The sequence below is a fragment of the Malaya genurostris genome, chromosome 2 (genome assembly GCF_030247185.1).
Source record: "Malaya genurostris strain Urasoe2022 chromosome 2, Malgen_1.1, whole genome shotgun sequence".
NCBI lineage: Eukaryota > Metazoa > Arthropoda > Insecta > Diptera > Culicidae > Malaya > Malaya genurostris.
In genome coordinates, this window is record NC_080571.1 from 129,307,805 (window position 1) to 129,321,940 (window position 14,136).

Genomic DNA, 14,136 nt, shown 5'->3' on the forward strand with positions numbered 1-14,136 from the left:
GGTCGTGCGTTTGTATCATATCGGTATTTTGTCATCCTACCAACTGCTTCTGTGTTTTCAATGTCTTCGTTGATGAAACTACAGAGAATTTCGTATTGTATGTAAGTCTTTTATGTCTGAAGCGGAACCTGCGGTTATTATTTTAATTTTTTAGAAATGATTTCGACATGATTGGTCTACTAACACTAACTTTTTTAATCTGCTCTGATTGTTTGTATTTTTATCGATTTATATATTTTTTGTATTTTTTTTGCATCCGCACAGCAGGATATGAACGATGGAGTGGAGTGGAGCACTAGTATGGAACTGAGTGAAAGCAACGAATGTCAGATAAAGTACCAAGCATTTCTAGCAATCTAGGAGAGAGAGAGAGCTGCATTCAACATGCAATCAAACTAATAGGTGTGCAGATCTTGGAGAATGCTGTCCACGTTTTTGCGGCTCCCAGAGATAACAAAGACATGATATCATTCCCCTTTCTGAGCCAAAGGACAGGGGAAACAGAAATATAGAGTTAATACACATTGCAATCTATGCATACAATCATTCATACATACTTACCATCAATCATGAGAAATTTGATTAGCATATTTCATATCTTCCACAGATCAGTGGGCATTATCCGTTCTGCCATAATCATTGCAATGTGCTGGGGACTATGAGCAGTTTTCTGGTCCTTTAAGAAATATATTAAGGATTTACGTGCTGAGAGTGATGAAGTCAGAGAAAGTTAGAAATAAGGTATTGTGGAATGGGAAACTACAAAGTAACACATGGATCAATAAGTTCCGAGACTAAAGCAAAGATGGCGCTCGTAGTAAACCAGTAACCACGTATTTCTAGAGTACTAACCTTTGCTTGAAACGGGTCAAAATTTTAAGTCGATCCGACCAGAAACAGCTGAGTTGTCGAGGTTGGAGTAAAGTCGTTTTGTAGTTTGTGGAAAAATCCGAGTTTCGTGTTTTGATAAAACATTGCTTTTTAATGTGTAAAATCACCGTGCAAGCGAAACAATGGATTGAAAAATGTTATCCAGACTCTTGTCCATCAAAAGCAACGATTTGTCGGTGTCGCTCGGGTAGACCTGTGGAAGCCGTTACACCGGAAAATGTGAGTGAAGTGACAAAAATTATAATGAAAGATCGTAAAGTGAAGCTCCGTGAGATTGCTGAGATGACACAGATATCATATGGAAGTGTATTTACTATCCTTCATGAAAAATTGACCATGAAAAGGTTTTTTCCAAGTGGGTGCCGCGATTGCTTTCGATGGAAGAAAAACAGCAACGAGTCGATGATTCAGAAAGCAGTTTATCGCTATTTACTCGCAACAAAAAAGATTTCTTGCGTCGTTACGTGACCATGGACTAAACATGGATACATCACTACACTCCAGAGTCAAAGCGGCAGTCATCTGAGTGGCGCACAGCTGGCGAAAGCCGTCCGAAGCGTCCGAAAACGCAGCAGTCAGCTGGCAAAGTCATGGCGTCAGTTTTTTGGGATACGCATGGCGTGATTTTTATTGACTACCTCGAAAAAGGTAAATCGATCAATAGTGATTATTATATTGACTTACTGGTGCGTTTGAAGGTAGAAATCGCAAAAAAGCGACCGCACATGCAGAGAAAAAAATCCTTTTTCATCAAGACAATGCACCCTGCCACAAGTCGATGAAAACAATGGCGAAATTGAACGAATTGGGCTTTGATCTGCATCCCCACCCCCCATACTCGCCAGATTTAGTCCCCAGTGACTACTGGCTCTTTGCTGATCTTAAAAAAATGCTCCAGGGAAAAAGATTTGGCTCAAATGAGGAGGTCATCGCTGGAACTGAAGCTTATTTTGAAGCGAAAGATAAATTTTTTTATAAACATGGTATTGAAAAATAGGAAAAACGTTGGAACCATTGTATAACCCTAAAAGGTGATTATGTTGATGAATAAAAAAGGCGGGTGGGTAATGTCAGCGACATAACTGGATGTCGTAAATACGAAAACAACTGACATGTTCCTTAACACTTCCGAATATCAATTGTATGAATCAGGCCCGTACCCAGGATTTCGTTTCGGGAGGGGCCTAAAGATAAAAAATAACGTTACTGAAGATTACTTATGTACCTAATTTTCGGTGTGCCTTTTACGGGTGTTTTTAACAGACACATTACACTGAAATTATTGCATTACATTTCTTTACGTTTAGTGTCTTGTTATTTCTGTAATACATGTCTGAGATCTTCTGAATAATCATGTATCTGTTTTTGATTTCGAGAGGGGCCAGGGCCCCTCGGGCCCCCCCCTCTGGGTACGTGACTGGTATGAATTATGCAAGCATTCCCCTATCTCACATTTTTCGCAAAAACAAAGAAGGCTTCACTTGATCTAGATTACTGTGAATTTCACACAACGAAAAGTGCACAAATCTAACCAAACTGTTCTTGATTTGCACTAAACTGAGAATAATTACCTTCGATTTGCAAACAACAAATCCTAATAGTTCTTTAGAAAACTTTAAGAGCCATTAGAACGGCTGATCTTGTGCAATGCTCTCCACCGTTGTTTTTTTTTCCAATGCTAATGACTGGCAGCTGTGACGTAATCGCTCTTGTCGAAAGCTTGCAGACGACACAAAACACATCTGCTCGCAGTGGCGATAGAATCCAAACTGATTCAATTTTTTTAAGAGATTTCCTTTTATGTGATTTCGTTTGTAGCCTTTTCACTAATGGGCGGTCCTAACGGCTATAAAAATAGCCGCATATAGAATTTTAATGTCGATTATTTCATTTCGGATTTGCATAATTTATTGAAAGAAACTATCAATATGCTGTACGGATTCGTTTCTAGCATTCAGAAGGACCAAATTGAGGAACCCACTGCGATATTCACCACTTTTCGGAACATTTTTATAGGACGATTTGTTGTACAGCAGCAGCTATTTTGTTCTCTTCCTCAGAACGCGTTCTGATTGGCTGGTGTTGGCATGGGTCAAATGAGATAGGTTTTTCAATAGTGTACTATTGAAATACTTCAATGATTTTGCTATACACGTTTAAGTTGAAAAATTTCGATTCGATTGGTAGTTAGATTATATAAATCCTTCCACAAATCACTGAGCTATGAGCTTTCAAAATACGAGAAAGGCAAACGCGCCATATGAATTATCCTCTTTGATACTCGTTTATACCAAACATTTCAGAAAAGTTTAATTTTGAATTATTTGAGACTATGTCACAAAACTGAAAATTTTATCATAAAATTGTGATCATATTTCCGATGGCATGTAGCAAAAATTATGTTGATTCGTTAGATACAACAAGAGATATCCACGATCAAAAACTTATCACTCTCTCAGAGGGTAAATTTTGAAAAGGCACCCCATAGTAAAGTAAGTCGTATTCACGACAAAAAAAATTTGCAAAAAAAATGTCGTTTCCATTGTTAGTCTCGGGACTTATTGATCCATGTGTTATTTTGTAATCGACAACATTGCTGTCTGCAACAAGAATTACATGTATTTCGTATAAAAATACTAGGTGTGATTGGATGAAATGGTCCATACTATTCCAGAACCACACACCATACACTTTCAGTTAGAAGGTGACACTGTGTCAAAGTTGGAGATATTAAAACCTCCCTTGAACTGAGAGTATATGTATACCTGTCCGAATCAGTTCCTCGTCATTGCAATGTGTCGAAACATCAGTGCCAGTACCGGATCGGAAAGGTTTGAAAGTTCCTTCACGGTCCATAAGATGTCAATATACTCTTATTCCTTATAATAATAGACATTCTTTTTGATGCTGGTCGTAGTATTTACTAGAGATGGTCGGGTATCGGGTATTTTACCCGAAACCCGACCCGTACCCGTACCCGACGGGTTTTTGGTCGGGTACGGGTAAAAATTTTTATTTTCAATCGGGTACGGGTCGGGTACGGGTAAAAAAAATTTACTGCTTACTCGGGTACGGGTCGGGTCGGGTAAAAAAATTTACTGCTCACTCGGGTACGGGTCGGGTACGGGTAAATTTTATTTTCTGATCGATTACCCGTCCATTTGTACTTCACATAAATATGTTTACACGTTGACGAGAATTTTTTATTGCAAAACAGTTGTTCCGAAAAATAAACAATTTGATTCAAGGGGTTTTGACATTCGCGCCTAGGACCAGACCTGAAAGCTGGCATCTTTTTCCAGAAAAAAACATTTCTTTTCTTCATTTAAAAAAAACGATCAATCATAGTTACGTGAAAAGTTATGTGAATATTTTCCACCCTACTTTTTATAACATATTTAATAAGCCCACTGCCTTAGCTCTAAGATGTTGCGGTCAGACCCTACTTTTCACGTAGGTTTTAATGGACTGCCATTTTAAAGCTGTTTAATGCACAATCCAGTAAAAATTATTTGATTAATATATAAAATGTAGTGTAGTACTCATATCACATTCAGATACCAGCAAACTGTTATTTTAAATATTGGGTGGAGATTTTCAAAATTTACATATAAATCATTATTATTCTAACCATAAAAACATGAACATTTATTTCAGAAAATCTGCATAGAAGTTCTTCTTATTCTTCACTTCTGGATGGTGTCACCTCACTTGAAATGACACCGATTGATGGCACAGCAATAGAGATGGTCGGGTATCGGGTATTTTACCCGAAACCCGACCCGTACCCGTACCCGACGGGTTTTTGGTCGGGTACGGGTAAAAATATTTATTTTCAATCGGGTACGGGTCGGGTACGGGTAAAAAATTTTACTGCTCACTCGGGTACGGGTCGGGTACGGGTAAAAAAATTTACCGCTCACTCGGGTACGGGTCGGGTACGGGTAAATTGTTTTTTCGGATCGATTACCCGACCATTTGTACTTCACAGAAATATGTTTACACGTTGACGAGACTTTTTCATTGCAAAACAGTTCTTCCGAAAAATAATCAATTTGATTCAAGGGGTTTTGACATTCGCGCCTAGGACCAGACCTGTCAACTGGCATCTTTTTCATTTTTTTCTTCATTTAAAAAAAGTATCAATCATAGTTACGTGAAAAGGTTTGTGAATATTTCCCGCCCTACTTTGTTTATAACATATTTAATAAGACACACTCCCTTAGCTCTATGATGTAGCGGTCGGAATCTACTTTTCACGTTGGCTTTGATGGACTGCCATTTTAAAACTGTTTAATGCACAATCCAGTAAAAATTATTTGATTCATATACTGCCCATACTCGCATATCAGTCTCATATCGATTTTTGCCAATTTTGAGTTAGCTTGAGGAAATGAGTCTTTCCTCAATATACTCTCAGAAATTGCAATTAAAGTTGAGGGTTTGTTCAGTAAAATATAAAAAAATATCAACTCATTTCTGTGTCCCATATGCTAAAGTACCCGCATATCAGTCCCATTCAGTGCAAAATTTCAATAATTTCATTTGTTGCAATATTGGAACAGCAAAGGTGTATTACCGATATTTCATGTAATAATACCAAGATTTAGCATTAGGGAGCAAAGCAAAGTCTTGGCATTACATTCCTTTCGTGGAATTTGGCCTTTCTGTTTCAACAGACTTCGCAGCCGATTCTTAGCGTACAGAATCATTGCATGGCTAGTACTATGGATCCTACTGACACTAAGAATTCTTCCAGGTCGGGACTCGAACATACGACAGCTGGCTTGTAAGACCAGCGTCCTATGCATTGAACCGCCAACCCGGGACCAGCATTAGAGAGCACAATAAATAAAAAAAATCGGAAATAAACTTTTGATCGTCTTTTTCTCAACATGCCGATTTTCCATATGGGACTGATATGCAAGGATGGGCAGTATATAAAATGTAGTGTTGTACTCATATCACATTCAGATACCAGAAAACTGTTATTTTAAATATTGGTTGGAGATTTTCAAAATTTTCATAAAAATCATTAGGATTCTTACCATAAAAACATGAACATTTAATTCAGAAAATCTGCATAGAAGTTCTTCTTATTCTGCACTTCTGGGTGGTGTCACCTCACTTGAAATGACACCGATTGATGGCACAGCAAGTTGGGCTATATTGCTAGTTAATTTTCGTTTCTTTTCACTGGACAACAAGTGAAAATCTCGATGCGTGACAACGTGGAGTCGCAAAAGTAAGGGTGAAAATCTTTTCTCGCGAAATACTCAAATTTTCACCGTGTTCACTCGTTGAGGGTTCCACCGGTTCAATGGCTGTAAAAACCACCAGCTACCGATAACATCGTGGGTGTGGGTTTGTGAGGCTACAAAACGGGCATAGTTGACAGATTAATTTAAATCAAAATCATAATTCATTTTGCTTTGTAGTAAAAAATTGTAACCAAAAAAATTTCCTACGAATGTTCAAACTACTTACACTTGAAGGACTCACTGTTCACCATGTTCAAAATTGAATTTTTCACACCGGGAATACACGTACATTGTTTGATTCTTTGGTCAATTCACGTAAACGAATTGATAACACACTATTCATTTTAGGGGATGTTCGCATAACATTCATTTTCGTCACGTGTAATATTCAATTTGACATTTGGAACTATTTTACGTCATTTTTCAAGTGAATCGAATGTGAATTTTTATTTGTGTGTCAAGATAATGAGCACGCTTGCTTGTGGTTCTAAAGAATTGGATCAAAAGTCGCACTGTTTCGTAAAAACCATACCTACCCAAAATTGAATACAACGGGTATTACGACATTTTGGGTAAATATACTTTTCGAAAAATTTGAGTTGATATTACTCCCTTTTGTTCACATTTGTAAATGAGTATAAAGTACCAAAGACATTGAAAATCAACAGGGTCCGCCATCTAACATTTATTTTTGAACTAGCGGTTATTTCGACATTGGTAACCTCAATGTCACTTCTGATTTGACAGAAACTTAGTTGTATCCTTCCGCTGAACGAAAATGGTTGCATGTTTAAAAAAAAGTTACATTACATTATTCATGCTTCACATTGTATTTATATGTTTAAAAGTAAACAAGCATTTTAATGTATTTTTCTTACCAACTAGAGCCTGATACGGCTCGATATCTAAAACACTTAATTTTTTCCATACTGAATTTTGGTAAAAGTTTTACTACTCATTCGGGTCGGGTACGGGTACAGGTAATTTTTAATCGGGTACGGGTCGGGTACGGGTAAAATTTTTTATTTTTTTTCGGGTACGGGTCGGGTACGGGTAATTTTTTTGTATTATTGATCGGGTACGGGTTGGGTACGGGTAATTTTTTAAATTTTTAATCGGGTACGGGTCGGGTACGGGTAATTTTTTTTGTTGATCACTCGGGTACGGGTCGGGTTCGGGTATAAGAATTTTTATACCCGACCATCTCTACACAGCAAGTTGAGCTATATTGCCAGTTCGATGTCAACATCTCATAAGGGCACATAAACCAATGAGAGTTTCTCTTTGTTTACTTTCTCTTTTGTGAATATCTTCTTAATTTTCACGTGTACCTACAAAATATTCGTGTAGAATGAAAGACAATATCCCCATGTTTCCAACATTACCAAGTATGTAACGAACGTTTGTATAATAACGCAGATATAGTCGAAAGAGAAAGTAAACAAAGAAAATCTGTCAATTGTTTTTAGGCCCTTTTGAAATGTTGACGTCGAGTTAATTTACGTTTCTTTTCATTGAAATTCTCGATGTGTGACAGTCGCAAAAGTGCGGGTGAAAATCTTTTCACGCGAAATGCTAAAATTTTCAGCGTGTTCACTCGTTGAGGGTTCCAAGGGAGGTGGAACAGAAGTTTAATGGCTGTAAAAACCACCAGCTCTCGTTAACATCGTTGGTGTGGGTTTGTGAGGCTTACAAAACGGGCATATTTGACAGATTAATTTAAATCAAAATCATAATTTATTTTGCTTTGTTGTAAAAAAAAAATGTAACCAAAAAAAATTTCTCACAAATGTTCAAACTACTTACACTTGAAGGACTCACAGTTCACCTTTTTTTAAAAATTGAATTTTTCACACCGGGAATACACGTACATTATTTGATGTTTGGTCAATTCACGTAAACGAACCGATGATACTCTATTCATTTTAGGGGATGTTCGTGATTTTTCAAGTATTTTTAATGTGAATTTTTAATTGTGTGTCAAGATAATGAGCACGCTTACTTGTGGTTCTAAAGAATTAGATCAAAAGTCGCACTGTTTCGTAAAAACCATACCTACCCAAAATTGAATACAACGGGTATTACGACATTTTGGATAAATATGCTTCTCGAAAAATTTGAGTAGATATTACTCCCTTTTGTTGACATTTGTAAATGAGTATAAAGTACCAAAGACATTGGAGATCTATTCATGCTTCACAATGTATTTATATGTTTAAATGTAAACAAGCATTTTAATGTATTTTACTTACAAACTAGAGCCTGATACGGCTCGCTATCAAAAACACTTTATTTTTTTCATCCTGAATTTTGGTAAACTGTTTACTACTCATTCGGGTCGGGTACGGGTACAGGTAATTTATAATCGGGTACGGGTCGGGTAAGGGTAAAATTTTTTATTTTTTATCGGGTACGGGTAATTTTTTTTATTATTGATCGGGTACGGGTAATTTTTTAAATTTTTAATCGGGTACGGGTCGGGTACGGGTAATTTTTTTTGCTGATCACTCGGGTACGGGTCGGGTTCGGGTATAAGAATTTCTATACCCGACCATCTCTAGTATTTACTTCACTAAGTTAGATCTAAAGTCTAGATTACACCAGATTGAAGCCCATCCCAAGGAGCGTCGCAAACTGCTGTCAGTACGTTCTTCATAATCTCGCGCCGCTGCGTGCTTTATTGGCAGTAGAGAAACAAAAACGAACATTAAACACAAATGTGGACAAACTTTCCGGACCAGAACAGCAAACAGATGTAACGCAAACTGCTTCGTCAGTGACACATGACTGCGATCAGAAATTAAATTATTCTGCAGGAAATAAACTAGGACAGCCGAGAAACTCTAACGTTATTTGAAAACTATCGAAGATATCAAAAAGACTAATTTAGGTCCCGCCACATTGATCGACATTTTGAAGGAATACCGAGTGCACTATCGGTATTTATTGTAGTGAAAAGGTACTGTGTAGTTTGCAAACAGTATACAAAAAATACTTCTCCAGAGTGAAAATATTTTATATCTTCTGGACGCAACAATTGCATATCCCGAAAATACTTCTGACCGAATATGAAATCTAAAATTACCTAATTCATTAACATTTTAAGGTTGTGCCAAACAGGGGCGGCGGAGAACTTACCCCCAACACACATTCTCAATAAACACCTGGGTGAAATCTGTTCAATAGCCCCTGGTGCCAAACAGTTAAGTATGAAAGAAGACCATATAAACAAAAATATAAACTAAGAGCAACAGCTAGCAAACCGTCTCAAATTGTAAATATGGACATTTTCATCATCAATTACAAAAGTTATCGAATAATATGCGATAAGTTTTCAAGACTAAAAATGAACTAAGTAGCATCATTTACAACGAAACTAACCCCTGAGGATTCTTTTTAATTTACAAATGAGTACCATGTACCCGAACATTTAAATTAAAGGATTAGACAAAGAAAGCAATTCTACAGAATCTTTCCTGAAAAATATATACAAAAGAAGTTCAAAGCTATAGAAAAACTCAACAAGAACAGAGAAGAGCCGAAGAACTTCTTTTGAAAAAACACGATCTTTAAAAGAAAATGCAATAACATAAAGCACCAACCAATCACGAATTAAAAGTAATAGAGAGTAAGGAAACTAACATTATTGACGAGAGCGAAAGAAAAATCCACAAAACTAATCAAAAACGAAAACGAAATACCCTGCCCTAACCATAATTAATAATCCCATTATTTTCTCTAAATCAATATTTCTTTACAGCTAGGAGATGACTTCCAGAGTTACCATAATTTATTGTTGCATCATATTTTTGTGGTCTGACCTCGTTAGTCTTTCTCATATAGAAATCATTGAACTCAACAGCAATGCAGGTGCCATTGTTTTTAAACCCAAACCAGTTTTTTGAAAGATAGCTTCCATACATTATTCACAAATTCAATTTGTATTCATTCCATCACCGCTTCTACGTATGAATGAGAGACCTTTTTTTGCTCGGTTGGTCTCGTTAAGGGCTCCCTAGGATCGTATCCCCTGTCCCTCTAAAAAAGCGGCCCAGATTCATTCAAAGTTATATTGAAACAGTATGAATCAATTATAAACAAGCTAGTAGAAAACCCAGATGTTGTCGAAATAGTCAACATTTTAAAACAAAAGCATAGTCCGGCTTATTTTTTACTAGAAATCACACTATAAAGCAAAGAGAAGAAAAACGATTTTCTCGGATAATGCATGCAATATGATAATGGGAAACCTTTTTTTGCTCGGTTGGTCTCGTTAAGGGCTCCCTAGGATCGTATCCCCTGTCCCTCTAAAAAAGCGGCCCAGATTCATTCAAAGTTATATTGAAACAGTATGAATCAATTATAAACAAGCTAGTAGAAAACCCAGATGTTGTCGAAATAGTCAACATTTTAAAACAAAAGCATAGTCCGGCTTATTTTTTACTAGAAATCACACTATAAAGCAAAGAGAAGAAAAACGATTTTCTCGGATAATGCATGCAATATGATAATGGGAAACCTTGATAATAAAGATTTGCTCAAAATTGAAAACCAAATGAAATCTTTGAAATATTCCAAAACATTTTACCAAAGATGCTCCAGAAGTCCAGAGAAATTAATATTATAGGACAAGCTTGAGTTTAAACAGGCCAATTGAATGGAAACACATCCTACACGTACACAGAATCATCTTTAACATCGATATGATTTACTACCAGCTACCGACAGTCTTTGAATCAATAGAACTATCGAAACTTGGTATAATATCTTAAACGTTTCTACAATCACAACAACAACAGATGGAAAAACAACAGATGGAAATTATTCTTTTACTCGGCCTGGCCTGTACCCTGAATTTCGTTTCGGGAGGGCCCTTAGATAAAAAAGTAATGTTACTAAAGATTACTTATTCACCTAATTCTCGGTATGCCTTTTACCGGCGTTTTAATAGACAGTTTAAACTTTTCCACTGGAACTGTCATTATGGAGTATTCAAATAAAATTTGTGATTGTGCCCGAGTGAAGGTTATTGTGTTACATTTCTTTACATTTACTGTCATGTTATTTCTATAAAACATGTCTAAGGCTTTCGAAATATTTATATAGCACAACAATCCACAAGACTTATGATGATGCCGTGTATTCTGAGATCATTTACATTCCTACATGGTCAGTAGATGGTCATACAATTTGACTATACTGGTTGCGGACGTAGTGGTCTGAAATTCCAGAACCGAAACTCACATAAATTTCTCAACGATAAATTAACGTTTGAGCATTGATAATAGTACGAGAAAGCTAATTCAGGTAAGCAAGGGTGATACTTAAGTAATTGAAACCTAAACCGTTGATTTTAACCATAGTAGCGATGCTCATGTGCTTCATGTAAGGCCACTTCACAACGATTTCGATCTTCAATCGCTTCATTAATGCACGTTGGCTTTCTTCTGTTTTGCGGTAGTCCTCCAAAAGTATACTATGCCGATCCCAGAAATCCGACATTGTAATCTTCTCGTCTCATTGACACCCTTCGAGGCACTCGTGCCGCTTCGAAACACTCATGCTTTCTTCAGTCTATTGTCGGGTAATAATTCTGTTCTCTGGCGTATAATATTGGATTCAGCCAAACATATACTCGAAGTGCATTCATCTTTCTTGCCCTAAATAAGTATGTGCGGGATCCAGCGACAGGATATCATTCTCATCTGCAGAATCATGTTTAACTAAGGTATGCTCGCGCATTTTCTCTTTCCGGTCGCCCAGTACAATTTTATGTATTATTTTTATTGTCATTCCTTTTACCTCGGTCTCATCCTCCATTTCATGTGATTTTGACTCTGTTCTGCTTCGTAGGGCCTGCCGCTGCGTGCTTTATTGTCAGTAGAGTTTTGACCAACTCTCAAAACCTCTATCTTACTGTGTAATCTACAGGATCTGATATATGGAGGGTCAGGGCCCCTCGGCCACTTTCGAGTATTCTTTCACAAGTCATGGCGAAGCAAGGTGCAAATTTTCATAGAACTTACTGGTAAAGTCATCTATTTGGTAGATCTTGTTAGTTTGAGGATATATGAACCTACTTTAGTTCTCTGTTTCCGCTCCCGAAAGCACCGATAATAGTGAAGTAAAGCTCAAAACGATGACAAAATGACGATGCAATACCGTTACGTGTTGGTTCGGAAAACGAAAACACCACCTCTTTTCGAACGTGCTCTGTTCAATTTCGTGTAGCTTGCAGAGCGTGTAGCTTGCAGACTACTATATTTTGCAGGAGAAAAATCTGTAAATATTTTGTATACTGAAAATCTGTATATAAAAATGATAAGAAATTAAACCGCAACGAATGGAAAAAGTCATTAAATCGAATCTAAAAATGACGACTACTTTTTTTACCATCTTACATTATGACTAAGGCCACCATCTTATCAGAAAAATTTTTAGAAACATAAAGAAATATCTTAAAATAATTGGAAGAAAATGTAATATAGATGAAACGTCTTAAGGTAGCGCTTCGCCGTGGTCAAGTCGAAGCGAGACAACTCACTGCTTCCTCTTGCTTTGTCGCCGAAATTTCACTCTAAATTGCAAATTTCTCCAATACTAACCCGATTCACGAAAAATCAAAAACATACGATTGTAGGTAAATGATTTTACTAAGCATTTGGCGAAAAATATTAGTTAGAAAGCTTTTCTTTCGCGAGATTTCGTGCGAGTTTTGTTAAACCTTTTGTTTTCTTTTTTCCATTTCTCGCTATAAACAACTCGCATATGTAGGGATGTGCTACGTTTTCAACAAAGCTTCAAAGCTAGTAGCGATGAAAATCATTACTGATTTCTGGTTCTACTGAAACATGAATAGAAATTATTTTACAAAGTAGTAACACTTACTTACATTTTCTACTCATCTTTATTCAACGTTTACACAGAGAGAACGGACAACGAAAACAAAAGAAATGTTGTTAGCGTCTACCGCATGTGGCATTTTTCACACCCCAATGCATGCGTTGACATTGTGTGCGTGCGAAAGAATAAGGAAAAACTCATTTATTTTTAAAACTCGCACGAAATCTTTCGACAAAAACGTTTATCAGGCACAGTTTATATACGAATCGATAGAAAAATTAATTATCTAGAATCGTATGTTCTTGGAATTTCCGTTTTCTTTACCGTTTTCTCACAATTTTGGGTAAAGTGCGTGAAACCCCGGGATAGGCAACGAACTCCCGTGACCACGGCGAAGCGCTACCTTAAGCAGATGGAACCATTTGTAGTTTTTATCATCCTTGATGTTCAATACTTGCTTTTTGCCTTTCTCTAAAGAAAGGTATTAGAATTGCTGGAAAAACCGACTTTCAAACGGAGCCTCGGAGACCCATAGTGTTATATACCATTCGACTCAGTTCGACGAGATCGGAAAATGTCTGTGTGTGTATGTGTGTGTGTGTGTGTGTGTGTGTGTGTGTGTGTTTTTTTACAAGGTGAAATACCTACTTATGTACTTTCCCAGTTCACGCGCTCAGTAGTTGTCAAGCTACCGCTATTGTGAACCAGCGAGTGGGACTGGCTGAACCTTACCCACTAAAACACCTTGGACATCTTGCCTTGATCCCCCCGGAACTAAGCTAAGCTCAATACTTCGGGGGAGGCTGTGCTCATGCACTTCTTCGTTTGGGAGAAAATGAGCTCCTGCTCTCTATATACATCTCGGCTGTGCTCATGCACTTCTTCGTTTGGGAGAAAATGAGCTCCTGAGTTTCTATCTTTATCCCTCTCGATCCACCTTTGGCGCCTCGACAACCCAATGCCGCTACGTCGCACCACACTACTCAACTGATCCCCGACGATGGATCTAGCCTACACCGACTGAGAGTTTCCCCTTTTACGCCACGCGGGACACCCGAAGGAGTGCCGAGGTCTGCTCTGCGATTCCGGTTGGAGCATGGCGTCCGGTTCGCTGATGCCCCGACGACTCGAATCGGTGTTG

At 37.5% G+C, this 14,136-nt stretch overlaps 1 protein-coding gene across 6 annotated transcripts in view; it reads right to left on the reverse strand.

Annotated features, from left to right (window-relative positions):
• Positions 1–14,136, reverse strand: part of LOC131432980 (allatostatin-A receptor) — a 133,939-nt gene that overhangs the window by 47,519 nt on the left and 72,284 nt on the right. The gene's annotated exons all lie outside the window — the stretch shown is intronic.